Here is a 27,048-nt window from a genome sequence, read left to right as displayed (position 1 = left end):
CTGGAGGATCACGGTTCACGGACAGCCTCAGCTCCTTAGGCCCTCTGCAACTTAGTGAGACCCTGTCCCAAAACAAAGAATAAAAAATAGGGCTCGGAGGTCGAATGCCCTCTGGGTTCCATCCCCAGACCCACACAATAAAATAAAATAGAGTGTGAAGAATCTCAAGAGAGTAGTTGCAGGGCACTGACGCCAGCCCGGGGCCTGCACACCTGCACAGACGGCAGCATCTGCTCTGAGCACGTACCGTGAGCCACACACCACCCTGAGCATTTTACACACACAGCAAATGGTACTTATTTGTACAAAGTCTTATAAAAATCACATTCATTGTTCCTCTTGGGTGGGAATGGATTTAGTGAAACGCAGGTTGCTTCCCAGCCAAAGCGTCCTAAATCCTCACTAGCACTCACACTCCCTGGCTGAAACCCACCTGGTGCCAAAGCCAGGCAGCGTTCGATCCTTGTGCAAGCTGCGAGCATGTTGTCAGGGTTTCCCTGCTTATCGTCTCCCACATCAGCGCACCCCAGGTCTCCTGCTTGGCCGATGTTTAACACAAACACAGTTTCTCCTGCCCCACTCTACAGTGCTGCCAAAATGTGATAAAGATGTTATCAATTTTTTACATCAAGAAACCATTCATATGAAATTTTAAAATGATTTGTCAGATACTGCACGTACATTTTTATTGCCTTAGGAAGAGTAAGTGCCCGCTCCCCCCAGGAGTTAGGTTTCTGGCTCTAAGCTGGGCCCACCCACAGGCTCCAAAGAGAAGCCAGAAGATGGCCTAATACTCACTGAGAGGGCCAGCAGACCCTGTGGCCACCAAATCCAGTGTATGAACCCAAGGACAACCCCAAGCACATTCTACAAGGGACATTTGAGGATGACTTTGGGGAAATCTGAAAATGGTCTAGGCATTAGCTAGTGCATTTCAAACTATCTGAGTGAAAGAAACAGCTTTTGTTTTTCTGTGTAACTCAGTGTTCTGTGGCAGGAATTTGTGACAGACCAAAACCTCTCACTTTATGCCGAGGAAGCGAGAGAGAGAAGGGAAGGAGGCTGGAGCTCCACTAGCCCCATCAAGGGCGCACACGCAACAACCTAAAGTCCTCCCCTAGGGCCTTACCTCCTAAAGATTCCGCCGCCCAAGAGCACCACCAGGGGCCAGGCCTTGACTATGTGGACTCGGGACGCTTAACTACGCTGTCTAGCAGGAACAAAATGTCATGGCGCTTACAATTGGCTTTTTTTTTTGGGGGGGGGGTGCTGGGGATTGAATCCAGGGTAAATCTACCTCCGAGCTACTCCTCTAGCCCTGTTTTTTTTTTTTAATTTAGAAACAAGGTCTCGCTAAGTTGCTGAGAGCCTTGCTAAATTGCTGAGGCTGGTTTTGAACCTGTGATCCTTCTTTCTCTCAGCCTCTCCAGGACTGGGATTACAAGCGTGCCCCCCCCCCACACCAGGCTTGTAATTGGCTTTCAAAAGACTCAGGGAGAAGTATATAGAGAGGGGAAAGGTGGAACTAAACGTGCCAAATATGAGCCAGACGTGGTGGTACACACTTGTTACCCTGGTACTTAAGAGGATGAGGCAGCGGGATCACAGGCTCACGGCCAGCCTCAGCGACATAGGCCCTCTGTAACTTAGTGAGGCGCTATTTCCCAATAAAAAATAGAATAGCGTGGGGGTAGGTGGAATGCCCCTGGGTTCAATTCCCAGTACCCCCCACAGCCAAATATGAATAAACGGTTCAGACAGGCAGCAGGGTTACAGTGAGTTTTCATTATACTATTGAAATCGAATTGAGCCAGCGTGATGGCGCACGCTTGTAATCCCAGCATTCGGGAGGCTGAAACAGGAGGATTGTGGTTCACCGACAGCCTCAGCTACTTAGTGAGGTTCTATGCAACTCAGTGAGACACTGTTTCAAAATAAAGAATAAAAAAATAGGCTGGGTGTGTAGTTTGGAGGTAGAATGCCCCTGAGTTCCATCCCCAGTACAGAAAAAAAAAAAAAAATAGGCTGGGGTGTTGCTCAGAGACAGAATTCTGCCCCTGGGTTCAATCTCCAGCATAAATAAATAAATAAATAAATAAATAAATAGAAATAAAGAATAAAAAATAGGGCTGGGGTTGTAGCTCAGAGGTAGAATACCCCTGGGTTCAATCCCTAGTACCAAAAAAAAAAACAGTGGAAGCCAGGGAGAGAAAAACTAACAGCCCCTGCTCCATTTTTTCCTGGCACAAACTGAATGTGAGGCTGGGCGTGGTGGCTCACGCTTGTAATCCCCGTGCTTGGGAGGCTGAGACAGGAGGATCGCACAGGTTCGAAGCCAGCCTTAGCTACTTAGTGAGGCTTTCAGCAACTTAGTGAGACCCTGTTTCCAAATATATATATATATATATATATATATATATATATATATATATATATATATATATGTCTGGGAGTATAGCTCGGAGGTAGAAAGCCTCTGGGTTCTACCCCTAGTACCACCAAAAAAAAAAAAAACCCTGAATGTGAGGCCGCCAGCAGAGGCGCGAGGGCCAAGCCGGCGCCCTACTCTGTGCAGGTAGACAGCAGCGTCTGCAAGTGCAAGGCCCACAGAACCGCAGCTCCCACCTGAGCGCAGGACGCGTCCCCTGAGATGCCCTGGCCAGCGACCACGTGCAAGGGCCAGGCCGGCTGTGGGCAAACAGCGGTGCTGTCAAGGTCAGGAAGGCACCGTGAGCCCGGGGACGGCATGCTCAGGCTGCCCTGGCTGGCAGCGGACCCCAAAGTGGGCCTTGCCCGTTGATTTTCAGGGAAAGGCAGAGACGAGTGATTTTTTTCTTTCTTTCTTTCTTTCTTTCTTTCTTTCTTTCTTTCTTTCTTTCTTTTTTTTTTAAATACTGAGTTTCCCTTGGGAGGACAGACTCTCAGCTCAAGTCAGATCTGCTAACAAGGTATTTTTCAGTTGATTGGACTGAAGGTTACACCAGGGGGATTAGACACTAAAACCACTTCTACTTGGGGCCGATAGCATCCTTTGATGGACAGCGGGGCTCTTTAGAGGTGTGCACAGCTCTGGGGAGCCTGGCTACCCTCTCTGTCCTGTACTTGGCTTTTTTCCTTCCTTCCTTCCTTTCTTTCATTCATTCTTTTTCTTTTTTTTTTTCTTTCTTTCTTTCTTCTTCTTTTTTTTTTTTTTTTTTTTTTTTGATGGTACTGGGGTTCCTGGAAGCCCTTCTACCTCCGGGCTACACTCCCAGACCTATTTTTATACTTTTCTAATTTGGAAGCAGGGTCTCTTAAAGCCAGTGAGGCTGGCTTTGAACCTGCGCGATCCTCCTGTCTCCGCCTCCCAAGTGCAGGGATTACAAGTGTGCGCCACCACACCCGGTTCATTCTTTATTTCTTTATTTTGCGGGTCTGGGGATGGAACCCAGGGGCATTCTGCCTCCAAGCTACACCCCCAGCCCTATTTTTTATTCTTTTATTTTGAAACAGGGTCTCACTAAGTTGTAAAGGGCCTCACTAAGTAACTGAGGCTGTCGGCGAACCGCGATCCTCCTGTCTCAGCCTCCCGAATGCTGGGATTACAAGAATGTCCACCACTCCTGGCTCTACTTGGCTATTGCTAGCAGTTACCTGTGGCCTCCCCACAGGGTCCTCAGGTGGCTGTGATGTCTGTGGCCTGTGTGGGAGGGGCCTGTAGGGCTGGGTATAGTGTGCCTGGCCTGCTACAGGAAAATTAACATTCCAGGAGTGGGGCGCAGAGATGGATGCGCTGGGAAGTTGCCGCATGAGGGCCCTGGGAACTTCTGTCATTGTTACTGGGTATTGAACTCAGCCACATTCTACCTCTGAGCTATACTCCCAGCCCTTATTTATTTATTTATTTATTTATTTATTTATTTATTTATTTTGCAGGAACCCAGGCACATTCTACCTCCAAGCTACAGTGCCAGCTCTATTTTTTATTCTTTATTTTGAAACAGGGTCTCACTGAGTTGCAAAGGGCCTCATTAAGTAGCTGAGGCCGTCCACGAGCTGCTATCTTCCTGTCTCAGCCTCCTGAATGCTGGGATTACAAGAGTGAGCCACCACACCCGGCTCTAATTATTTATTTTTATTTGTTTGTTTGTTTTGGTACTGGGGATTGAACCCAGGGACATCTTATCTCCAGGCTATACCACCAGCCCTATTCTTTTCTTTCTCTCTCATTTTTTTTTGGAAAGCATGATCTTCCTGAGTTGCTATGGCTGTCCTGGAACCTGTGATCTCCCGTTTCAGCCTCCCAAGTACTGGAATTACAGGCATGTGCCACCACTCCTGGCTTATTTTCTCTTTTCTTCCTGTCTTTCTCTCTTTCTTTCTTTCTTTCTTTCTTTCTTTCTTTCTTTCTTTCTTTCTTTCTCTTGTGGCACTGGGGATTTAACCTAGAGGCATTCTACCTCTGAGCTACTATTTTATATTTATTTGAAAACGGTCTCGCTAGGTTGATGAGAATCTCACTTTTTTTGGTGGTACTGGGGTTCCTGGAAACCCTTTTACCTCCGACCTACACTCCCAGACCTATTTTATATATTTATTTTGGAAACAGGGTCTCTTAAGCCAGAGAACCTGCGCGATCCTCCTGTCTCCGCCTCCCAAGCGCGGGGATTACAAGCATGCGCCAGCGCGCCCGGCAGAATCTCACTTGTTGAGACTGTCCTCACACCTGTGATCCTCCTGTCTCAGCCTCCCACATACTGGACTGCAGGGGTGCGCCACCAGGCCCAGCTCGGGGAACTTTCTTGACTCCTGTTGGCTTCCACTCGACTCCATGAACAACAAATAAAAGCTTCTAGACTTTTCCACTCTGTGGTGTTCTGGGCAAGCGTAGAACCTGCTTTGTCCAGGATTTAAATCAGCTTCCCAAGGTGGATGAAGCAGTGAACTGGCGGCCCCGTGCTAAAGGAAGATGCAAAGCCTCTTGTCCCAAACTAGAAAGAGTTTAAAGATGGCGACAGCAGGGCCGACGGCTCTGAGCGTCGGGGCTGTCTGACTCCCCGGGTCACTGCCCGAGTCGCCGAGCTCCGAGCTCTCCGCGCTCCATCTTCACACACTTGGCCCTGGAGTGAGTCCCCGTCCCTGTCCAGGGCTTAAATGTGTAACCGCGGGGCCAGAGCAGCTTCCAGGGAGCCGCTCTTTGGAAGGAGCCACAGGGGAGGCCAATCTTTCCCCGGCGCCCAGCCTGAGCGAGCTCTCCTGCAATGTTTGTTGAGGAGTAGTGGTGGTTCGATATATTTGTTTATTTCTTTCATATCTGTGGGTCAGCACGTTTGTTTTTTTTCTTTCCTAGAACTGTAGTCAGTGTCTCAAAGGATCCAGGCAGTGCACGTGTGTGTGTGTGCGTGCGTGTGTGTGCGTGCGTGTGCGTGCATGTGTTTAATTAAAAAGTAAAACTGTTGGGCTTAAACCCAAATGCCAATTAAATCCTGAAACCGCAAGAGCTTCGGCCACGTCCGAGCTGTACCCCTCACTGCGTAGGGCACGAGCGTAGGATTTTTAATGCGTGGTTGAGAAGGGCCACAGCGTCTGTAAGGGCAGTGTGTACTCACTGATGAGAATTAATTATGATTCGCGCAGCGATTGTATTATGGCCTGGAGGCAACATTCCCACCACCCCTGGGGAGGCGATGGGGAGCTTCCGTTCTGAAGTGAGCGGAGGCCTGAGCAACTGAGGCAGGAAGGGAGGAGCCTGTGGAGACCCCGCCCGGGCACTCTGGCTGCACAGACCTTTGACACGTTCCAGTGTACAGGGTCGGTCCTTTTTGTCAGGACACACTTGAAATACAAGGGCCCAGTACTATCTAGGGCCACTATCTTTCTGTTGGATTCTGGAAATGAAATAGGAGAGATAGGGAACAGAGAAATAACCTTGGCCAGAGGTCTCTCGTTGCCGCTGCGAAGGAGCCCAGCGCTGAGTCAGTGGGCCGGTCCCACCAGCCCGGCACAGGCCCTGGGTCCCTGCAGACATCAAAGCCACTCCCAGGGAGTTATAAGGTGCGGAGGAAATCATGCCACTCCGTTTAAAGCCTGCTAAAAGGAAGAAAAATGTGCCCTCCAAACTGCCCCACACTGGGGCCTTAGATCCATCTCTCTTTTCCAATAACTGAAAAAAATTATTAGCCGGGTATGGTGGCACACGCTTGTAATCCCAGCATTGGGGAGGCTGAGACCGGAGTATCATGGTTCGCGGACAGCCTCAGCTACTTAGTGAGGCCCTCTGCACTGCAGTGAGACCCGGCTTTAAAATAAAGAATTAAAAACAGGGCAGGGGGTATAGCTTAGAGGTCGAATGCTTCTGGGTTCCATCCCCAGACCCTCAAAAATAGAAAATAAAAAAAAAAAATTACTGCGGAGTGTGGAGGTACACACCTGTAATACCAGTACTTGGGAGGCTGAGGAAGGATTGCAGGTTCTAGGTCAGCCTCAGCAACTTAGCAAGACTATTTCAAACTAAGAAATTAAGCCAGGCATGGTGGCACATGCCTGTAATCCCAGCACTTGGGAGACTGAGAAGGAGGATCGCACAGGTTTGAAGCCAGCCTCAGCTACTTAGTGAGGTTCTCAGCAACTTAGTGAGACCCTGTTTCCAAATAAAATATAAAAATAGGTCTGGGAGTAGAGCCCGGAAGTAGAAAAGCCCCTGGGTTCCACCCTCAGTACCACGAAAAAAAGAAAGAAATTAAATAAGTCTAGGGGTGCAGCTCAGAGGTAGAATGCCCTTGAGTTCAACCTCCAGGGCTGCCAAAATAAATAAATAAATAAATAAATAAATAAATAAATAAATAAATGGAGGAAGGAAAGAAGGAAAGAAGGAAGGAAGGAAGGAAGGAAGGAAGGAAGGAAGGAAGAAAAGTGATTTGGGCGCTGAGGGGTAAGCCCAGTGGTATTCTAGTACCTGGTTGCCATGTTCAAACCCTCAGTTTTAATCCACAATACTGAAAAAAAGAAACACTTATATTTTGAAGTAATTGGGGATTTATAGATAAGTTGTTAGAATAATAAAAGAGGGGCTGGTGCTGGCGCTCAGTGGTAGAGCTCTCTCCTAGATGGCTGAGGCCCTGGGTTTGATACCAGCACAGAGGGGAGGGGGAAACAAAGAACTTCCATGTGCAGGGCGTGGTGGCGCACGCTTGTAATCCCCACGCTTGGGAGACGGAGACAGGAGGATCGCGCAGGTTCAAAGTCAGCGAAGTCAGCCTCGCTGGCTTAAGAGACCCTGTTTCCAAACAAAAATATAAAATAGGTCTGGGAGTGTAGCCCGGAGAAGGGTTCCATCCCCAGTACCACCAAAAAACAAAAACAAAAACAAAAAACAAAAAATTTCCGTGTAGCCAGCATTATCAATTCACAGTTTTGTTTTTGTTTTTGTTTTTTGCACACAGTTTTGTTGTTGTTTTGTTGTTTTGTGGTACTGGGGATGGAACCCAGGGGCATTCGACCTCTGAGCTACATGCACAACCCTGTTTTATTATTGTTTTTCTTTTTGTTTGTTTGTTTGTTTGCAGTAGTGAGGATAGAACCCAGGGGCATTCTATCTCTGAGTTACACTCCTGGCCCTATTTTTTATTCTCTTTTTTTTTTTTTTTCCAGGTCTGAGGATGGAACCCAGGGGCATTCGACCTCCGAGCTATACCCCCTGCCCTGTTTTTTATTCTTTATTTTGAAACAGGATCTCACTGAGTTGTAAAGGGCTTCACTAAGTAGCTGAGGCTGTCCGAGAACAGCGATCCTCCGGTTTCAGCCTCCCAAATGCTGAGATAACAAGCGTGTGACACCACAGCCTGCTCACAGCCCTGTTTTTTATTCTTTATTTTGAAACAAGATCTCCTTAAGTGTGGAGGGCCTCAATAAGTAACTGAGGCTGGCCATGAACCTGTGATCCTCCTGTCTCAGACTCCCAAGTACTGGGATTACAAGCCGGTGCCACTACACCTGGCAAGATCGCAGGTTTGAGGTCAGCCTCAGCAACTTGGCAAGGCCCCTGTTTGAAAATTTAAAAATTTCCGGGCGTGGTGGCGCACGCTTGTAATCCCCGCGCTTGGGAGGTGGAGACAGGAGGATCGCGCAGGTTCGAAGCCAGCCGTGCGCTGGCTTAGGAGACCCTGTTTCAAAAATATAAAATAGGTCTGGGAGTGTAGCCCGGAGGTAGAAGGGCTTCCAGGAACCCCAGTACCACCAAAATAAATAAATAAATAAATAAATTAAAAAAATTTTTTTTAAATTAAAAGGTCTTGTAATCCCAGTACTTGGGAGGCTGAGACAGGAGGAGACAGGAGTGAGGCTCTCAGCAACTTAGTGAGACCCTGTTACCAAATAAAATATATAATAGGGCTGGGAGTATAGCTTGGAGGTAGAAAGCCCCTGGGTTCCATTCCCAGTAACACACACATACGCGCACACACACACACACACACACGATTAAAAGGTCTAGAAGTGTATCTTAGAGGTAGAAGGCCTCCTGGATTCACTCCCCAGCAACATAGAACACATACACATGTGCATGTGCGTGCACACACACACACACACACACACACACACACACACACCAGAGGCTCCTCGGCAGCTGAGCTCAGCTCCCCAGAATAAAGAGCAAGCCTATTTAGACATCTGAATGCAGTGTGTACACTTCACCCCAACCCCACTCAGAAGCTTGATTAATGATATCGCCTGGAAAAAATAGTATTTTCTACTAAAAAGCGGTTATAGATATAAGAAAAAAAGAGGTTAGATGCAACCTTTGTGAATTCTTCATGCTATTTCTTCTTTTCAAATATACAAGATTATGAAGGACTCTCATTCCCAGCCACTAATAATTTACTTTCTGCCTTCTTGTTATCTTGATTTTTTTCTTATTTTTTCAAAATGACCCTTAGGAGCTTTGAGCTCTACCACACCAGGCCCATCTGTCTTGTCTGTTCTTCCTTCCTCTTTCTCTTTATTTTTTGTGATTGTGTGAGTGTGTGATGCCGGGGATTGAACAACACAGGGATCTTTTACCTCTGAGCTAGCTACATCTCAGCCCTATTTTATATTTTTATTTTTGAAACAAGAGTCTCAAATCAGTGATCCTCCTGTCTCAACCTCCCAGATGCTGAGATCTTACGCGAGGACCACTGTGCCCAGTTTGTCCTTTCTATTTTTTATCCAGTCTTGGGCCTCCTCTCTCCCCTTTAAATATTAAAGGCTCACTATTAAACAAAGGGGGAAAAAACCCCTTTTCAAGTAAGATGATGCTAAATTTACGTTTCAAAGTAAATGGACCTCACCTCTTTTGGAGCTATACCAACAGTGCAAATATGCAGAGAAGCCCGTCTAGGATGGAGGGGTGTCTGAGTCTTGGGGTTCAACTCCGGCTCCCCACTCACCAGCAGTGCGGCCTGGGGGAGATCATGTTAACTTTTTAAACCTTAGTTTTTCTCATCTGTAAAAGGGTGGTAATGCTAGAGCCTGTCTGTTTCTCCCTTTTTTTCCCCCCACTACTGGAGATTGAAACCAGGTAACTTTCTACTCTGAATTAAACATCCAGCCCTCTTTTTTTCATTTTCAAACAAGGTCTTGCTAAGTTGCTGAGGCTAGCCCCAATCCTAGGATCTTCTGGTCTCAGCCTCCCAAGCACTGGTTTTACAGGTGTGCACCACCCTGCCCAGCTGCTACTCTCCCTCTTAAGGAGCTGCTGTGCAGATGTATCTGAGTGCTTAGCACAGGGCCAGGCGTCAAGGCCGGCAAACATCTGCAATGCTCCTCTTTACTGTGGTCATTCCTCTGACTTTCCTGCTTTGTGTAAAGTCCAAGTTGAAACACCAGAAATTCAACTTGACCAAGTGAGTAGGATCAGGCAGGAAGAGACCATGGAGAACACTGGAAAATCAGCACTTGGAACTGTATTCTACAAAGGTAATGCGCACAGATAAAGATTAGTAAAGGGAACCTGGCATGGCGGCGCACGCTTGTAATCCCAGCATTCGGAGGCTGAGCCCGGAGGATCCGGGTTCGAGGACAGCCTCAGCTACTTAGTGAGGCCCTCTGCAACCCAGGGAGACCCTGTTTCAAAATAAAGATAAAAAATAGGGCTGATGGTGTAGCTCAGATGTAGAATGCCCCTGGGTTCCATCCCTAGTACTGAAAAAAAAATTAGTAAATGGTATTTACTCTACAAATTTACAGAGGTAATAATACACAGAGAAAAATTCTGTGACTTAACTGACATGTATTTTAAAAATACATATACACACATATACACATGTGTACATGACATGAAATTTACCATTTAATCCATTTAAGTGTTCAAGTTAGTGACATCAAGCACTTTCAAAATCTTATACAACTATCACCACCATCCGATGGCAGAATTTTGTCAACATCCTAAGCAGAAATTCAGTACCATCAGATGGCGCACGCCTACCTCTCTTCCCTGCAGGCCCCGGTAGAACCATCTTTCTATGAATTCGCCTAATTACCTTATACAAATACAATTAAACAACATTTGTCTTTATGTGTCTGAATTGTTTTACTTGGCTTGTTTTCGAGGTTCATCCATATTGTAGCACGTGTCAGACTTTCATTCCTTTTTAAGACTGAATAATATTCCCTTGTATATGTGGACCACGTTTTGCACATCCCCGGATGGACGTCTGGGTCGCTTCCACCTTTTGGGTGCTGTGCAGGGAAGTGCTCTGAACATGGGTGTACATATATCCATTTGAGTCTACTTTCGATTTTCTTGGGCAGGTAGTCAGAAGTGTAATTGCTGGATCGTACGGCAATGCTATGTGTAACTTTCTGAGGCACTGTCAGACTGCGTTCTCAATGGCAGTACCACGTACGTTCTTGCCAGCAATGCAGGAGCAAGTCCCATCTCTCCACGTCTTCATCAACACTTGTTTTTTCTGTTTGTTGATTATATCCCTCCTCGTAGGCACCAAGTGGTGTCTTGCGGTGGCGTGGATTTGCATTTCCCTACTGACTAGTGGTACTGAACATCTGAACATCTTTTCATGTGCTTCTTGGCCATTTGTGTATCTTCCTTAGAGAAATGGCTATTGGGAGTCTTTGCCCATTTTTGAATTGGACTCTGTTTGTTTGCAACATCTTTTTTTTTTTTTTTTTTTTTTTTGCGGGTCTGGGGATGGAACCCAGGGGCATTCGACCTCCGAGCTACACCCCCTGCCCTATTTTTTTTATCTTTTATTTTGAAACCGGGTCTCACTGAGTTGCAGAGGGCCTCATTTAGTAGCTGAGGCTGTCCGCGAACCACGATCCTCCAGGTCTCAGCCTCCCAAATGCTGGGATTACAGGCGTGCGCCACCACGCCCGGCTAACATCTTTTAAGTCTAAAATAATTCACATGTTGGAGGCAACTGGGCTCTGTGTTTTAAAATGCAAGGTGTCAAGCTGAAGTGAGAAATAATTTTCAGCTCTGAGGATGTCTTCTTTTTAATATTCTCAAAACAAATAGTAATTTCTAAGGCAGAATTAATTAATTAATTAATTAATTTAGGTGGCACTGGGGGTGGAACCCAGAGGCTTTCTACCTCCGGGCTACACTCCCAGATTCATTTTATATTTTATTTGGAAACAGGGTCTCACTAAATTGCTGAGAGCCTCACTAAGTAGCTGAGGCTGGCTTCGAACCTGCGCGATCCTCCTGTCTGAGCCTCCCAAGCGCGGGGATGACAAGTGTGTGCCACCACGCCCGGCTCTAAGGCAGAATTTAAATGCACAAAAGTTAGTGGGGTGTGGTGACACTTGTAATCCCAGCACGTGGAGGCTGAAACAGTAAGGATCAAAGGTTCAAAGCCAGCCTCAGCAAGTAGGGAGACTCTCATCAACCTAGTGATAAAACTGTTTCAAAATAAAAATAAAGCCGGGTGTGGTGGCGCACACTTGTAATCCCCGCGCTTGGGAGGCAGAGACAGGAGGATCGCGCAGGTTCGAAGCCAGCCGCGCGCGCTGGCTTAGGAGACCCTGTTTCCAAATAAAAATGTAAAAAATAGGTCTGGGAGTGTAGCCCAGAGATAGACGGGCTCCCAGGAACCCCAGTACCACCAAAAAAATAAAAAAATAAAAATAAAATAGGGCTGAGGCTGTAACTTGGAGGTAGAACTCCAAACACACACACACACATACACACACACACACACACACACACACACACACGTATGAAAGTTGAACTAGTGGACTAGTGGTATGCAGGCCCACCTGACTTTTTTGGGATTTCTCAAGGAGACTAGATAACCACTCAAAACCAAAGATCTGTGAAATAAAGAACCCTTTCCACCTCCCCCTCCCTCCTTTTTGGTATTGGGGATTGAGCCCAGGGGCATTCTATCTCTGAGCTATACCCCAGCTCTATCTTATTTATTTTTACTTTTTTTTGGTGGTACTGGGGATGAAACATAGAGACTTGGAGGGGCATTCTACCTCCCAGCTACCGTCTCAGCCCTATTTTGTTCTCTTATTTTGAAATGGAATCTAAGTTGTGGGGGGCCAGCCTCAAGCCTGCAATCCTCCGTCTCAGCCTCCCAAGTACTGGGATTACAAGTACGGCTCACCATGCCTGTCTCTGGCTCTTATATTTTATTTTGAAACAGGTTTTCACTAAGATACAGGGTGCCTAAGTTGCCGCGTCTGGTCCTGAACCTGTGATCCTCCTGTCTCAGCCTCCCCAAGTACCGGGATCCCAGGAATGCACCATTGCGCACACAGGAAAGTCTTTGTTTATAGTTATTATAATTTCTGCCCAACAAACTCTGGCAAATAGGAACTGGTGGCCCAGTAGCCTGGGGCTGGACAAGGTATTTATAGCCAAGTCTTAGGTGGTATGACCCTTGAGATGTTTGTGGGGACACAGGGTCGCCGGGAGATGGGGGCACCTGGGAAAGGCAGGCTAGTGAGGTATAGAGTCAGCCTGTGCTGGGCCTGGTAGGGCCATGGGGGACGTGGGCTTGGGAACCAGAGTGGGCAAGCCTGGTCCCTCCATGTCATCACAGGTAGGAGCTCTTCCATCGACACTAAAATCTAGTTTAATTACGAAGTAATCACAGTGGCCAGGCCCCACGCTGGCCAGCACGCAGGCGCATCTGGGCTGTAGCCAACGAGCAGAGATGGCGAGCCAGAGGCCCAAGGCTGGCTCTGCAGGTCTTTGGGCGCAGAAGGGTCTCGCCCCCACCCGGCCCGCCTTGGCCAGAAGGTTCTACAGGCCGGGGCCCTGGGTCACGGAGGAAGCCAGACCACGCTGCAGTTTGTCTCCGTTCCAGGAATGGCGTCCCAGCGGCCTTCAAAGGTCGGATCTCGGACCCTCCCCGCGCCTTTCCTGCTCAACATCTCAATTCAGTTCTTAACATCTTAATAGGGTTTTTGGACAAATCGGGCGCTAGCCCTCATGCTCGGAGCGCGAGGAGATTTGGGGGGACCGCCTCCCCACCCGGCACTGCGGCCCCCTCGCGGCCGGCGCTCGGATGTCGCAGGTCCAGGTGCAGTGCGCCGCCGGGCCGGGTCCTACCGCAGGACGCGGGTCGGCGAGGGCCCGGGGGCGCCCCGCAGCCCCCCCCCCCCGGCCCCCAGGCCCTGGCGCGCACCTCCCCGGGAGGCCTCGCAGCGGACCCGGGGCGAGGCTTTAAAAATAGCCCCGGCGGGATGCAGGGAACAGGAAGGAACATTTTTTTTTTTTTCAACGTGTAAAAATGTTTTACTTCTTGCAGGGAAGACATCGCCGCAAGTTCCAGCACACGGGCCCCTCCCCGCCTCCCGGGCTCGGGGCGGGGTCCCGGGGCGCAAGTGCCCCCTGCGGCCGGCCCCGGGAGTCGGGTCCGCCGGGCCGGGAGGGGACGCTCGGGCTGGGCCGGCCGGGGGGGGCCCCCGGGGCTCGCGTCCCCCACGTGGCCGGACGCCCGGGGCCCCGCGTGCAGGGCCGGCGGGGAGGGGGCCGGGAGGCCGGACCCCCAGCCGCGAGCGGGGTGGGGGGCAGCGGGACGCCCGCGCCCCGGGCGCACTCGCGCAGCCACTCGTCCCCGGAGAGAGCCGATTTGTAGCGGAGCGTCGGAGGGGCGAGCCCGGCCCATGTGGGGTTGTGTCATTGGTTTGCAAAGACAGACCCCGCCTTTGCCAAAAAAAAAAAAAAAAAAAAGGAGCGGGCGAGCGCGGCGACCCTCACCTCGCCTCCCTCGCGCCGCGGACGCCTTCCCTTCCCTTCCCTTCCTCTCCCTTCCCTCGCCTTCCCCGGAGGAGAAAACAAATAAAGAGGAGCCGCGGCCGGGAGGCGCCGGCGCCCAGGACGCGCCCTCGCGGCCAAGTTGGAGCGGCGGTGGGTGGGGGCGGGGCGGGGCGGGGCGGGCTAAGTTTTTGTGCGGCGGCGGCGGCGGCGGCGGCGGGAGCGGCGGGCGGGCCATGCGGCGCTAGGGGGGCGCGGGCCGCGGAGGGGGCGCCCTGCGCCGCGGCGCGAGGTAAGGGCGGCCCACCTGGGCGCGGGCTGCGGCCCCGCGCGGCGATTCGTGTTGTGCTGAGAGTTGATGGATGCGAAGTAGGCGGCCACCTTCCTCCCCGGCAGGGTCGGAGCCGAGGGAGCCGAGCCGAGCGCCGCGGCGTCCCGGCGGGGTCCCTGCGCCCGCTCCGGCTCCGGCCCCGGCTCCGGCCCGGTGGGTGCGCGGGGCCGCGGCGCGGGGACAATGCGGGGCCGGGGGCCTGGGGGGCCTGGGGGCCGGGATCCGGGGGTCCTGGGGGTGGGATCCGGGGGTCCTGGGGGCCGGGATCCGGGGGTCCTGGGGGGTGGGATCCTGGGGGCCGGGGTTCCTGGGGGTGGGATCCGGGGGTCCCGGGGGCGGGGGGTCCCGGGGGTCCGGGGGCGCGGCCCCTGCCGGCCGGGGTCCCGCGCGGCGCCGCGAGCGCAAGTGCGAGGCGGGGAAGGAGGCGGCGGAACCTTTTGTTTTGCAGCCCGGCATTGTGTGGTCCGGGCCCCCGCGCGGGGTCGGCGGCGAGGGGCGCGGGCGGCCGGCCGGCATTTCCTCCGCCGCGCCCGGGCACCACTTCCTCCCGGCCTCGCCCGCCTCCCGCCGGCCGCACTTTCCGGGTGGGGCGATCCAGAAAGAAAGTTTGGCAGGAGGGGCGGCGGGACCCTCCCCGCCCGGCCCGCGGCGCCCGGAGAGGTGGGCAGCGGCCGGGCCTGCTCCCCCGGAGGCCGGCGGCGAGCCCGGAGCTGCAGCCGCGCCGGGTTCCCGAGGCCGCGGCCGCCGCGAGCCCCCGGCCCTGGCCCCCGCCGCCCGCCGGGCCCGCGAGCCCCCTCCCCGCACCCCGGGGGCGGCCGCGGCGGCGCTGGGCTCCGGGGCACCCCGCGCTCCGGATCTTGGAGGGGAGAGGAGGAATTTTTCGTAGCAATCCCTGCTCGCCTGCGCCCTCGTGGTGGAGACTGCCGGCTCCGGCCTACGTCGCTACGCCGGGCTCCCTTGCCCTACCCGGAGTAAACACATCTTTCCGTGTATTTTTCCCCCTTTTTCTTTTAAGGACTGGAGATCGGGTTAAGTTCTTAGAGAGTCAGATGCGAGTGGCGTGAAGGGTAGACAAGAGAATTCTGTTCTATAAATATGCATTGGGAATTTAAAATGCTAAATGCCTTATTTGCAATTCTGTTGGATATTCTAGAGACTGGTGTATTTTTATCTGATAGGGATAATTTCGAGGGGACGTTATATTTGGGGGAAGTTTACAAAGTGATTCTTTTACCTTCTAACTCTGACTAAATACATCAGCTGGCGTGCCACTCTTTCAGAGGCGATAGCCTCCTGCAGTACGTGCTGGGTTCAGAGCCAGTGTGAGGATCACGCTGTGTTCACTTCCCAAAATTGCCGTGCCGCCTCTAGTTTTAAGAAGTAGAACAGTTCTCGTGTACTTCGGAGGATTCTACTGTTTTGAAATCTTATTTATTTTTTATAAGTCTTTTACATTTCCAAGTAATTGGGACTTTAAAGGATCTTGCTTTTATAATCATTTGATCTCAAAGAGGACTTCTTACAGCAATTACAAAGTAATATTTAAAATGCTAATTCGATACTTGGAGTCAGCAGCTTTAATATTGAAACAAGGTTTCTTTTTATTTTTCTAAGTAGCAGGGACTGTATCTTAAAGTTGAAACATTGACTATCCTTTTGTCTGGCCCTGGCACTCTCCTGGAAAAGCCCCCAGTGCCCTTTTTATTGCCCCCCAAAGAAAAGTTAATGAGATGGTAGGTTTCAGGCAAGAAGCAGGCCCTCCCTCTCCCAAAATATGCTTACAGTTGCCATTGAAGTTGGATGCTAGCCGTGAATGCACTTGCCTTTAATGAAACCAGTTTAATCGTTCACACTTGATCAAGTATAACATGGCCAAACAAAGGAAATAAGCCAGCATATTTCCGTAGAGTGCGGAGGGTCTAGTGTAGTGTTGGTGTTGGGCCACCCCTCCCCCCACCCTGCCCGGTGTGTGAGGGAGAGAGTTGAAGGCAAAGGGATTTATGGCCCTGATCGGTTTTCTGTGCCCCAGGGTAGGGGACCCCAGTTAGGTCCCTGTGGGAAGCAGTTACTAAAGGGAATTAAAAGCTCTCGGCCCGGGTCTGGTGTTTGTTTCCAACCCAACAAGGTGTTTTTTGTTTGTTTGTTTGTTTTGTTTCTTTTTCCTGTTTGGGAAGATAGCAAAGGTAAAGGTTTTTTCCGCTTTTTCTAGTGGTACTTTAACAAGACCTCGAGGGCGGTGCGCTCTGCGGTCTAAGCGCAGGCCTTGTGTTATCCATGATTTCACTTGGGATCTTCGAAACTGACCCTTGAGTGGGTGTTCTTATGGGGGAGGGGCAGGGCACATTACCTTTTCTCAACAGTGATTTAAAAAAAAAAAAAAAACCCTGTCCCCAAAATGCATTTCCTTGCTAGGCAGGAGTTGTATTTTATGTGTGGGATTTAGACATTAACTTGGTGAAAGATAAAATTTGCAAAGTGTGTCTCTTTAACGTGAAGAAAGTAAAAAGTTTGGCAACTTAAAAACACACACTACTGCCATTGTAAAAAGACATCAGTGACAGACTCCGTGAGATATTTTGGCCTTTAAGACTCCCGAGCACACCTGTTCCTGTCCCCGCCGAGCTGAGTTTGCTTTCCCTGGCATTGTTAATCTGGCCCTGTACACAAGATGAAACAGTACAACTTGCTAGCTGAATAATTATTAACTAGTCCCTCAATCACCTTTCCAGGGAATAATCAATAACTTCACTGTTGAGCTGAAAAACCTCTAAACAAATCCTCAGGCAGGAAAGGGTTTTAGGGAGCAAGTAAGTAAGACAACTAACTAGCAGCAACAAATGAAAGCACAAAACCGACCTGCACCTTTTCCAGTGTGGGGAGGCGTGGGTGTTGCGGTGCAGCACACCGCAGGCTCTGGGCGGGCAGTGAGCTGAAGTCAAAATGGGATTCGGGGCAACTGATGACGTACTAAAGGAAACTGAGCTCAGATCTTATTTGAAGTTATTGAGAATGACGTTAAGAAAGGAAAAAGACACCCCCAAAAGGACACTTCTCAGGGAGGGGCCCTGCAGGGTCCAGCACTCAAGTGCCATTTGTTAATGGACCGCTGACATCATTAATCATTTTTGAAGGCAGAGTTCTACTCTGCACTTAGTGTTTTCCCTAAATGGAGAGATTTTAAGGGAGTTGACAGCACAGTAGGGTAGTGGCCTCAGTTGTCATTTTTTCCCATTGCCATTTCAATGTACAGAGCTCATTAGCATAATGTCTGTGAGTGCAACCTGGGTCCCTCTGTTAATCTTTCTATCTGTGAAAAGCCCAAGCGTTCTGGCCTCGTTCAAATATGTATTCATGCAGCACAGGGTTGGGAAGGGAAATAGATCCTTTGGGCAGGGGGCACTGCTCAGGTTGAGTCTTGCTGATAGTTCCATTAACAGAGGGTGGAACACATTTTTGTAGTAATTTTTAAAAGGGGGGGGGAGAATTTGATCCTTTACAAAGAAGTCCCTTGTACTTCACAGAAATGACACCAATTGATGAAATATTGGGGTATCTTATTCCCCAAGAGTCTTTCTGTGAATTGCTAGCTCAGGAATGCTTCTGAAGACTTCTGTCTACTGAAAAGTTTTAGGCACATGAACCCAGGGCTGGATAAACTCTCCGACGCTACTCTGCCTGGGCCGGTATCAGTTTTCCTCTTTACAGCTGGTAAGCATGTCCTCATTTTCGGGGCTGCAAGTTAAAGTTACAGCACCCCTGAAAAGGAGGAGAAATGCCAAGTTACACCCCCCCATCTTCTGAAGTTAATGTTTAGTCAAGCCTGGGTTGGATAGGCTATGTATCAAAGGCTTCTGAAAGGTTATTTTTTCAAACCTCTCTCTGGGTTTGGAAAATTATATTTAATAATTGCTTTAAAAAACCTTCACAACCATTTTTAAGGTGTTCAGTGGTTCTTTTGATCATGATTTAATGGAAAGTCTCCAGACACCATCAATGGGATTCTAATGATATTCACAAATTAATGTTTAGGTGGAATCTGGAGTTTGCTTTTGGCCGTCATTATTAATGTTTAAAGCCTAAATTATGGCTGCACTTGGGCATTCAGAACTTTGCCTGTGAAAAGAAGGGCTTTGCACATTGTGCTAAAAAGGGGGGGATTCACAGATGAATACAGAACGCACAATAGAGGGAAAGCCGGCCATTGTCTGTGGAATGTGGACAATGGCAGCTCAGGGCAGTTTCGCCTCTTTCTCCTGCTTGCTGGAGTGGCCGAGCTGCCAGGAGCTGCTGACGGGCGGGGACCCGCCTGGCATTCATCTGCCAGGCCAGGCAGGGAAATATGGCCTGCTCCCTGCCGGAGTCTTTCTTAGAAGGTGGTCTTTCTGGACTGCTAGGGAGCGCAGGCTCTCTCTTGTCAGTAATCTGTGTTTTGGAGGCAAGATTCCAACAGTGAAGAGTACTGTTCTAGAAAAGTGTGACAAATCGAACTCCCCCTACCTTGAAATCTGATGCTGAGAAATAAGATTCAACCCTAGAAAAAGTCACAGGAAAAAGTTGAGGTCTTATTCCTCTCCTTAAAGTTATGCTTAGTGCGCCTGCTGGTGTAGGTGATGCTTCTCGCCCAGCGGCGGCCCTTTCTAAAGCTCCTCCCCACCTCCCTTCCCCGCACCCGCAGAAGTCCTCACGCTCCCAGGCAGGAGCCCAGGGCCCAGGGAAGCCAGCTGTTTAGCACAGGCGGAGGAGCCTCGAGCCTCCGCACCTTGCTTTTTAAGGCCCACCCTGGGCACGGATGATTGGGGCTTTTTCATACCGTTGTCACACACACGTGGTTAGGCTGTGGGGGCCTTTGTGGATTCCTCGTGGAGGGAGCCAGAGCCCTCCTTCCCTGGTGAATGTTTTAGTGTGATCTGCTTTAGCTGTTTACTTAACAAGTTTAACAGATGGTTACCTAGACTTGGCTGAGCATGCACAGAAGTTGTGATAAGGTGGTTGGGCTCTTAGGAGCAGGCCAAGTGGTGATTTTGGTTTCACAGGGACTCTGGCTTGTCTCAGATGGCAGCTACTGTGGCTCTCTCTGGTGGCCTTTGTGAGTCCTGGGGCTGGTGGAGGGAGGCCCATGCTTTTTGTCCAAAATAGCTCTACCCCCTCCACACACACTTGTAAAAAATAAAAGGAAATACATCTTCAATTATAGTGTTGATTTTTACCCTCTTAGAGATAGCTCTTCTGGTCAGCAGAAGTACATTGCTTATATTAAAACCAGTCCTTAATTATGGCTTAAAAGAAAACTGTTCCCTGGCCCGAGGTATCTGTAGACTATCTGATGGGAATTAGTGGCCCTGTTAAACTCAGCAGGGCCACACGGGGTGAGATGGAGATGGGGCACAGGGGTCTTTCTGCATGGCCAGGCTAGTTCAGGCCTTCCAAGCTGGACCTAATCGCTGGAGCGCGCCGGCCATGCCTGAAATATGGCCTCCAGCAGTCGGTCCAAGCTCAAGACAAACAAAAACTTCATTATTGGAGTCAGAATCCCAGGAAGTTTCTCTGGAAGGAACCCAGGAAGTTTCTCTAGAAGAAACCGTAGCCCTAAAACACAGAGGTCAACTCCGGGCCTAATGGGATTTCCTTTTTCACATTATGGCAACTTGAAAGTCTTACCTAAGTAGTGATGCCAGTAAAGAATTATTTTATAAGTACAAATGGCCAGAATCAAACCTGGAGGCTGGAGGTAATAGTGTTGGACCTGTCCAGGTGTGTGTGTAGGAGCCCTGTAAAGAGGGGGATGGGCAGGGAGGCCTGGATGGGGGGACCAAGCTGGAGACCTCCCTTTGCTGGAGGGGGTGAGAGGCCCAGAAGGAGCTTTTACACCTTTTCTTTTTAATGAACTCTAGCTGTGTGGCCTTGTTATTTTGCTGATGGATGGTCTCTGTAACTGGCTTCAGTTTCTCCTCTGCTTGTGGTGGCCCAGGTGGGCGGAAGGGTGGGGGCAGTGCCCTCAAAGTCATTTAGATCCTAGGCACCCCACACTCTTGGCAGGAGCTCTGGGGCCTGCCCCTGTGGACAGGGCCTGAGATGGCTCCAAAATCCAAGTCCCAGGAGCAGCCAGAGTAGGATCCCTCGGAGCCCACAGCGCCCCTCCAGCGAGGTCACGTGGGCGGCTGTGCTCGGGAGCGCAGCGGCAGGCCGCGCCGGGTGGGCTCCTAGCACTGGCAAAGCCTGCCGTGTGGACCAAGTTTCCCAAGCACTGGAGGCCCGGCTTGGAGGCAGTTGCTCTAATGAGCCACCTGAGGAGGTGTAGGTGACACGAGTAGTATTTTTAGAGCTTTCTCTGCCTTTTCCAGATGCGATGTCTACACCTCTGGCTGGATCACTGTTAGCCCACTGGGACTGGCGCCTCAGGTGGAATGACCCCCTCCCCCCGATTCTTAAAGCCCTGAGACCCCAGACTCTCCCCCTCGGCATTATGGGATGGAGAGCGTTTGGGGAGAGCAGCAGATAATCTTTCTGCACACCTAAGTGCCTACAAGTAAAATCTGGGAATGTTTTTGATCTTAAAAGGCAAAGTCACTCTTCACGGCGCTCCTGCGAGCGGGGTAAATAAAGCCATCCCTATTTTCATGCAGGGAAGAAACCCGCAACTGCCTTTCCCATGTCGTAAGAAGCCGGTGTTCTCCTTGCTTCTGTTCGTGCACTTTCGGGGTGGGGGCCGGGCCTCGGGGAGCCCCTGCGCGGCCTCCCGCGTCCTGAGCGACCTTCGGGGGCGTGGGGGCGGGGCTGGCCGGGAGGAGGCGCTGCCGGGGCGGGGCTTCCGGACGCTCCCCATCGCGGCTGGCTCCGCCCTGCCGGGAGGAGAGGCCTCGGGCTTGGGGACCCCCACCCCAGGGGAGCGCCTGGGGCCCCGGCCCGCCCCGTACCTGGCGGCCCCGCCCTCCACCGCCCGGAATCGGCCCTCCCCTGGCCGTGGGCTTTCACTTGTAAATCGGGAGTGGCTTTTCTCTTGTAAATCGCGAGCGCTTTCCCTCCGGGGGGAGTCTTTGAGAGGTTTTAGGAATGGCCCTGCCCCCCAGCGCCCATTCCCTCCGGCCTCCCGCAGGCCTTTGTTGGGCGGCCTGCGGCTGGGGCGGGGCGCCCGTGCCCCCGTCCGCGAGGCCGAGCCCGGTCCCCACCGCGGGCCTGGGTCATCGTGTCCCTGGCGCCTCTAGTGGACTTCGGGGAGGCTGGTCGGCGAGCGCGGCCGCGGTACCAGCTGACCCGACTGCGGCGTCCGAGGACCAGCGGCGGCCGCGCCGCTTCTGCGCAGAGCCTGGGGCCGCCGTTCTCAGCAGCAAACTTCGGATCTGGGTGTTTTACTTGAGTACGAATCGCACTTGAGGACTTGTTGCGGTGAACAGCCAGGGCGGCCGAGGCCTTGGGCACTCCTGCCGAAGGAGCAGGCCACGTCTGCGCCTGCCCGGCCCTCCGCTGCTTCTTCAGCCCTTGGGGCCTCGGGGTCCTGCGATGGGAGGGTACCCCAGTTCTAGGGGTTTTTTTCGGTACTGGAGATGAAACCCAGGGGAACTCTACCTCGAAGCTACACCCCCGGCCTTATTTTGCATTCTTTATTTTGAAGCAGGGTCAGAGTTGCCAAGGGCCTCACGAAGTAGCTGAGGCTGTCTGTGAACCACAGTTCTCCTGTCTCAGCCTCCCGAGTGCTGGTATTACAGCATGCCACGGTGCCTGGCTACGATGCAGGCCTTTGGGTTTTGCCCGGGGTCTCCTGGGGGCGTGAGTTTCTGTGTGTGGCTTTCTCTGCAGGCACATAAAGGAATTTACTTTTGCTAAAGTAACAAGGTAGCGGTCATTTAGTGAACGTTTAGTAACGGGCACTAGCTCACTACAAAATGGGGTGCTATTTGAGTTTGGGGAGAGCGATGGGCGGCACCCGGGCGCTGGTCCGGGCCCCATCCCCCTAAAGGCTGGGAATTGATGAGGGCTGGGGCCTGCGCTGGCAGGACTTCCTGGTGGGAGGAGGCCTCCTGGGAGGTGGAGCCAGGGCCTTTCTCCTTGGCTCCAGGCTCCCTCAAACCCTTGGTTTCTCAAGGTTGCTTTCCAGAGCTGGCCCAGCTGTGGAAAGCCGGCCTGGTTGCATTTTGTCCTTTGATCAGCGGTCTCTCTGTTAGGATGCCAGAGTGTGGTGCCCAGGAGGGCTTTTAGATGTTTCCAGGCCTGCGGTAAGCCCACTGCACTTTCAGGCTTAGGCCCTACAGGCTGTGGAGAGGATCTTCAGGATTACACACCCCCAATCTCTAGGCCGGACACCTGGCTCAGGCAGGCCCACTGTCTTTTACGTCCTGACAGAGGTAGAAGCAGTAGTCACTGATGAGACTGAGGGCAGGGAGGCTCGGTAGTGTGTTCCACGCCAACCCTCCCTGGCTCTGGAAACATCATTGATTTAGGCGTCTTTTGGCTCTTTGGCTGGGACTTGGGAGTGTTTGGGATGGCTTTGCCACGCAGGGCGGAGATTAGACCGCCTTTTCCTCCAACCCCAGTGAGTTCCCCGCCCTTCCTCTGGGTGTGTCTACCGCAGTTCTCCCCTCCCCCAGCACACGTGTGCACACGCACCCTGGGATTACAAGGGTAGCTTTCCTAGTGCTTTGGGTGTTCCGTGGTCATCTGGACTTAGTGGCCTGGTGTCTTTTTCAGCAGGTAAGACTGGAATTTCCCTGCTTGTGGTCTGGTTGGTGTGGTCTGAGAGCCAGCCCCTCCTACTGGGTGTGGTGTGCCCCGCACCCTTCACGGTGGCTCCTTTTCTTCTGTGGGTTCATGGTGCCCATCTCAAAGTAGGACGTGGTCTCTGTGTTCGTAGGAGCCTTTGGGGAAGCTGAGTAGGACTTCTCATGGAGGTGCTGAGACCCACACTGCTCCTGCAAAAACCCTGGGAGAAACTTGATTCCATCTGATCTGGAGGGCGAACTTCCTCCTGGTTGTGCCCTGCCTTTGTGTACTGTGCGCCTTACAAAGGAATTTGAATGAATACTCCTGAACAAAAGGGACAGCCTTCTTTGCAAAGAGGCTATCGCTGAGCTGCCGGGGAAAGGCACGCAGCTGGGTGTGTCGGCCCTCCCGGGCGGTTAACTTACCCAAGGGCCTGGAGCAGGAGCAGGTGCTGCAGGCCTCTACTGACCGACCTTGGCTTCCCAGGGAGGTGAGGTCCCCCTGAGGTGGAGATTTTCCTGAAAAACAGGCTTTCCTTTCATCATAAGATTACTTCCCTGCGCCGAGTCCCTCCTCTTCCTTTTGGGAACACGTGTGGGCTTGTGAACACGTGTGTGATCTGCAAAAGCCCTGACATCTTCCTGGGGCTTGGGGCCTCCGGGGTCTGGGGGATGTCGCGAGTCCTCTGTTCCAGGTCAACCAAGGGAAGCGCGGGGAGGTGTCTCCTGACGAATCGCTCATGTTAGCCCCGTGTCCTGGCCCCGCTCCAGCTTGGGTAATGATTATGTTCTGTCTATTTTAAGTCTCCCGCAGCTTTCCAACAGGTCTCCATTCCACTCCACTCCACACGGAAAGGGGCGTGTGGGTGGACTGCTGGGGACCTCCTGGGCTCTGGGCGGCTCTATCCCCACAGACCTGGAAGGAGGAAGCACTGCCCTTGAGCGGAAGGTGGGTGGACCCCGCAGCTAAGCACCCCATGTTCTGATGCCCCCTCGGGTCCTCTCGGCCTTTGCTGGCTGACCACTGTGCAAGGGTGGTGGGTGGTCTCGGAATTGTGCTCTTGTGGGTCTGGGTGCTGAAGTTTAGGCCCCTCTGTCTAGTTCAGGCTTCAGGGATACTTTACTCGGTAGAAAAGCCACTGAGGTCGGCATCCAGCTTCCTCCACCAGAACACAGGCTCCGGGCAGGTGGTCTGCCGCCCCAGCCCTGCTGCCAGGGCTTGCTGGGCACTGAGTGTCCAAGCCCTGGCATCTGTGCAGAATTCTTGTTGATTCTCCAGGTCATCCAAAATGCTTGTTGTTTTATTCAAGATCTTGGGAACCCCACCCCCAACATGGACACCTCCTTCCTTCTCATTTAGTAACTAAGCCTCAGATCAAAAATGTGGCTTCTGCTGACAAAAGCCGCCTTGGGATACAGTTTGCATTCTCTCTGTAATGAAGAAGCACTTGAGAAGGCCCTTGAGTAGTTACCGTCCAAAACTGGTCAGAGGTGCTCTGAGCAGCGGCAAAGGAAGTAACCCAGAAGTCTTTAGAGTTTTCCTTTGTGGTGACTGCGAGCTGGTCTTGGTTGCTTCTGTGGGGCAGAGGGCACGGGCGAGGGTCGCAGTGACTCACATTTGCGCCCAGCCAGCCTTCTGGCGTAAGTTTTATGTCTGCCCTAAGGGAGCTGGTCTCTAACCTGCTTCCCCTAAAGGAAGCTTTGAAAGGCTTTTTCCTCACTCCTGGTGTCTCCCGGAGCAGGTACCAGATCTGGAGCTGGATTCCTGGTTCTTTGTCATTAGCTGGAAGGGACATGGGCCGCCCTTTGGCTGTGTCCTTGGCTGGGAGTTTTGCACCTGGGACTCCCGCAGCCCCATGGGCCGACTGCCCTGTGCTCCCCGGAGCTGAGGGCCGGGTCCCACTACAGGTGTGTGCATGTGTGGCTTCCTCTGGGAACTAAACCTTTGCTTCTTAAAGGGCAGGAGGGACTCCTTGTCCTTCTAGAATTTAGTAGAGGCAGCAAGACAACCCACCGGCTAGGCTGTTCTAGAAAGTGTCAAGAAGGGATGGGAAATGCTGGGCTCCTTGCCTGTATTTAGCACTTACCAAGTCCCTGCCCTTTGCAAGGACTTCTGAGTCTGAAGGGGAGGGCAGGTGCCTAGTCTACAGCCAGGATTCCATGAGGTGATGTTTATAAAGTGCTTGCAACAGACTGACATATTGTGCATGCTGGCTAAAATTTTTAAACTACAGTAAAATACAGTAAAGCAGCCGCTACTGCCCCAGGGATGCAGACTGGGGAATGCGCAGGGTCCCATCCAGTGAGACCCATCAGTCGGGCACTGGGGCGGCAGAGAGGTGCCCACCGTGGGCTGGTTGTGCATGGTGAGGCTGGCTGGCTGGTGGGTAAGCGAGCCCTTTGCATAGAAAGGATGGGCAATTCCTGCAGGTCTAGGGGAGGTGATTTTTTTGGAGGGGGGCCCAGTAAGAAGAGTTTGAAGGTGGGTGACTTGGATTCCCTGGAATGTGGGAACACCAGGGTAGGGGTGGGCGGGCGCGGTGAGGGCAGCTCTCTTCTCATTGATTCCTGGGACCAGTGCAAAGCACCGCTGGGGAGGTTGTTTTTAGCCTGTGGAATGTTACCATGTATTAGCTCACTCCGAGTACTGCCCAGTAAAATATTTACTTTCTATTTGAGACCTTCTTTCCCTTCATAGTGAAGGAAAAGAAAATGACTGTCTTGCCCGATGGACAGCCAGGCGGGGGCAGCGTGTCCACCCCAGCCGCCTTTGGGTGGAGCCTATCACCCACTTCATGGAGCAGGCGGCAAGCCTGGCCGCTTGCAGTGGCCTTGGCCTGGGGGAAAGGGACCCCCCCCACACACATACTCACCTTCATAATCTCTCCAGCTCTCTGGTGCCCAGGCAGGAGGAGCATCCGTGACCTGGCCAGGATAGTCCCTTGCTTCAAGGAGTCTGATGTGGCTGGTCTGCCTGTCTGCAGCTTCCACAGCTGGAGTAGGCACCCGATCCTGGAAATGGGGTGCTGATTATTCATTTCAGGATACCCACCCCCATACTAGGAATTGAATCCAGGACTGTTCTACCACTGAACTATACCTCCCCAGCCTTCTTTTTTTTTTTTTTTTTTGGTGGGTTTGGGGATGGAGCCCAGAGGCATTCAACCTCTGAGCTACACCCCCTGCCCTATTTTTTATTCTTTATTTTGAAACCAGGTCTCACTGAGTTGCAGAGGGCCTCACTAAGTAGCTGAGGCTGTCCACGAACCGCGATCCTCTGGTCTCAGCCTCCCGAATGCTGGGGTTACAAGCATGAGCCACCACGCCTGGCCCCAACCTTCTTTATTTTGAGATAGTGTCTCACTAAATTGCTAAGACTGGTCTCAAACCTGACAGCCTCCTGACAGCCTCCTGAGACACTGGGGTCCCAGGCATGTACCCCCATGCTGGCCTCAAAAAGCTTTCTCCTTCCGGGAGGGCAGCATTACCTGTCAGGCTCCAGGTGCGAGTGTGACGTGGTCAGGCAGGAAGCCATGTGGAGGAAGATCTGTGTGGAAGAAACTTGCCTTCAGGGCAGGCTGGCCATTTTGTGCGTGGGCCAGCAGTTTCTTTGGGCTTGATGCCTGTGGGGAGCAAGATGTTCCTTGAAGATGTGTTGGGGTGCAGCATCAGGCCAGAAGGCTGTTTCCAAATGGCGGGGAGTGTCCAGTAAACGAGAGGCCCTTCCTGAGCAGAGGAAGTGCTCAGTTAGCTGTGGGTCCCAGGATTAGTGGCAGACACAGCTTAGTGGGGTGGAGAAAGACAGGCCCCCTCTCACCTCTGCCTGGCTTGAGTTG

The sequence above is a fragment of the Muscardinus avellanarius genome (genome assembly GCF_963383645.1).
Source record: "Muscardinus avellanarius genome assembly, chromosome: 4".
NCBI lineage: Eukaryota > Metazoa > Chordata > Mammalia > Rodentia > Gliridae > Muscardinus > Muscardinus avellanarius.
The sequence above is the reverse complement of the archived record's forward strand: the minus strand, read 5'-3'. Positions refer to the sequence as shown.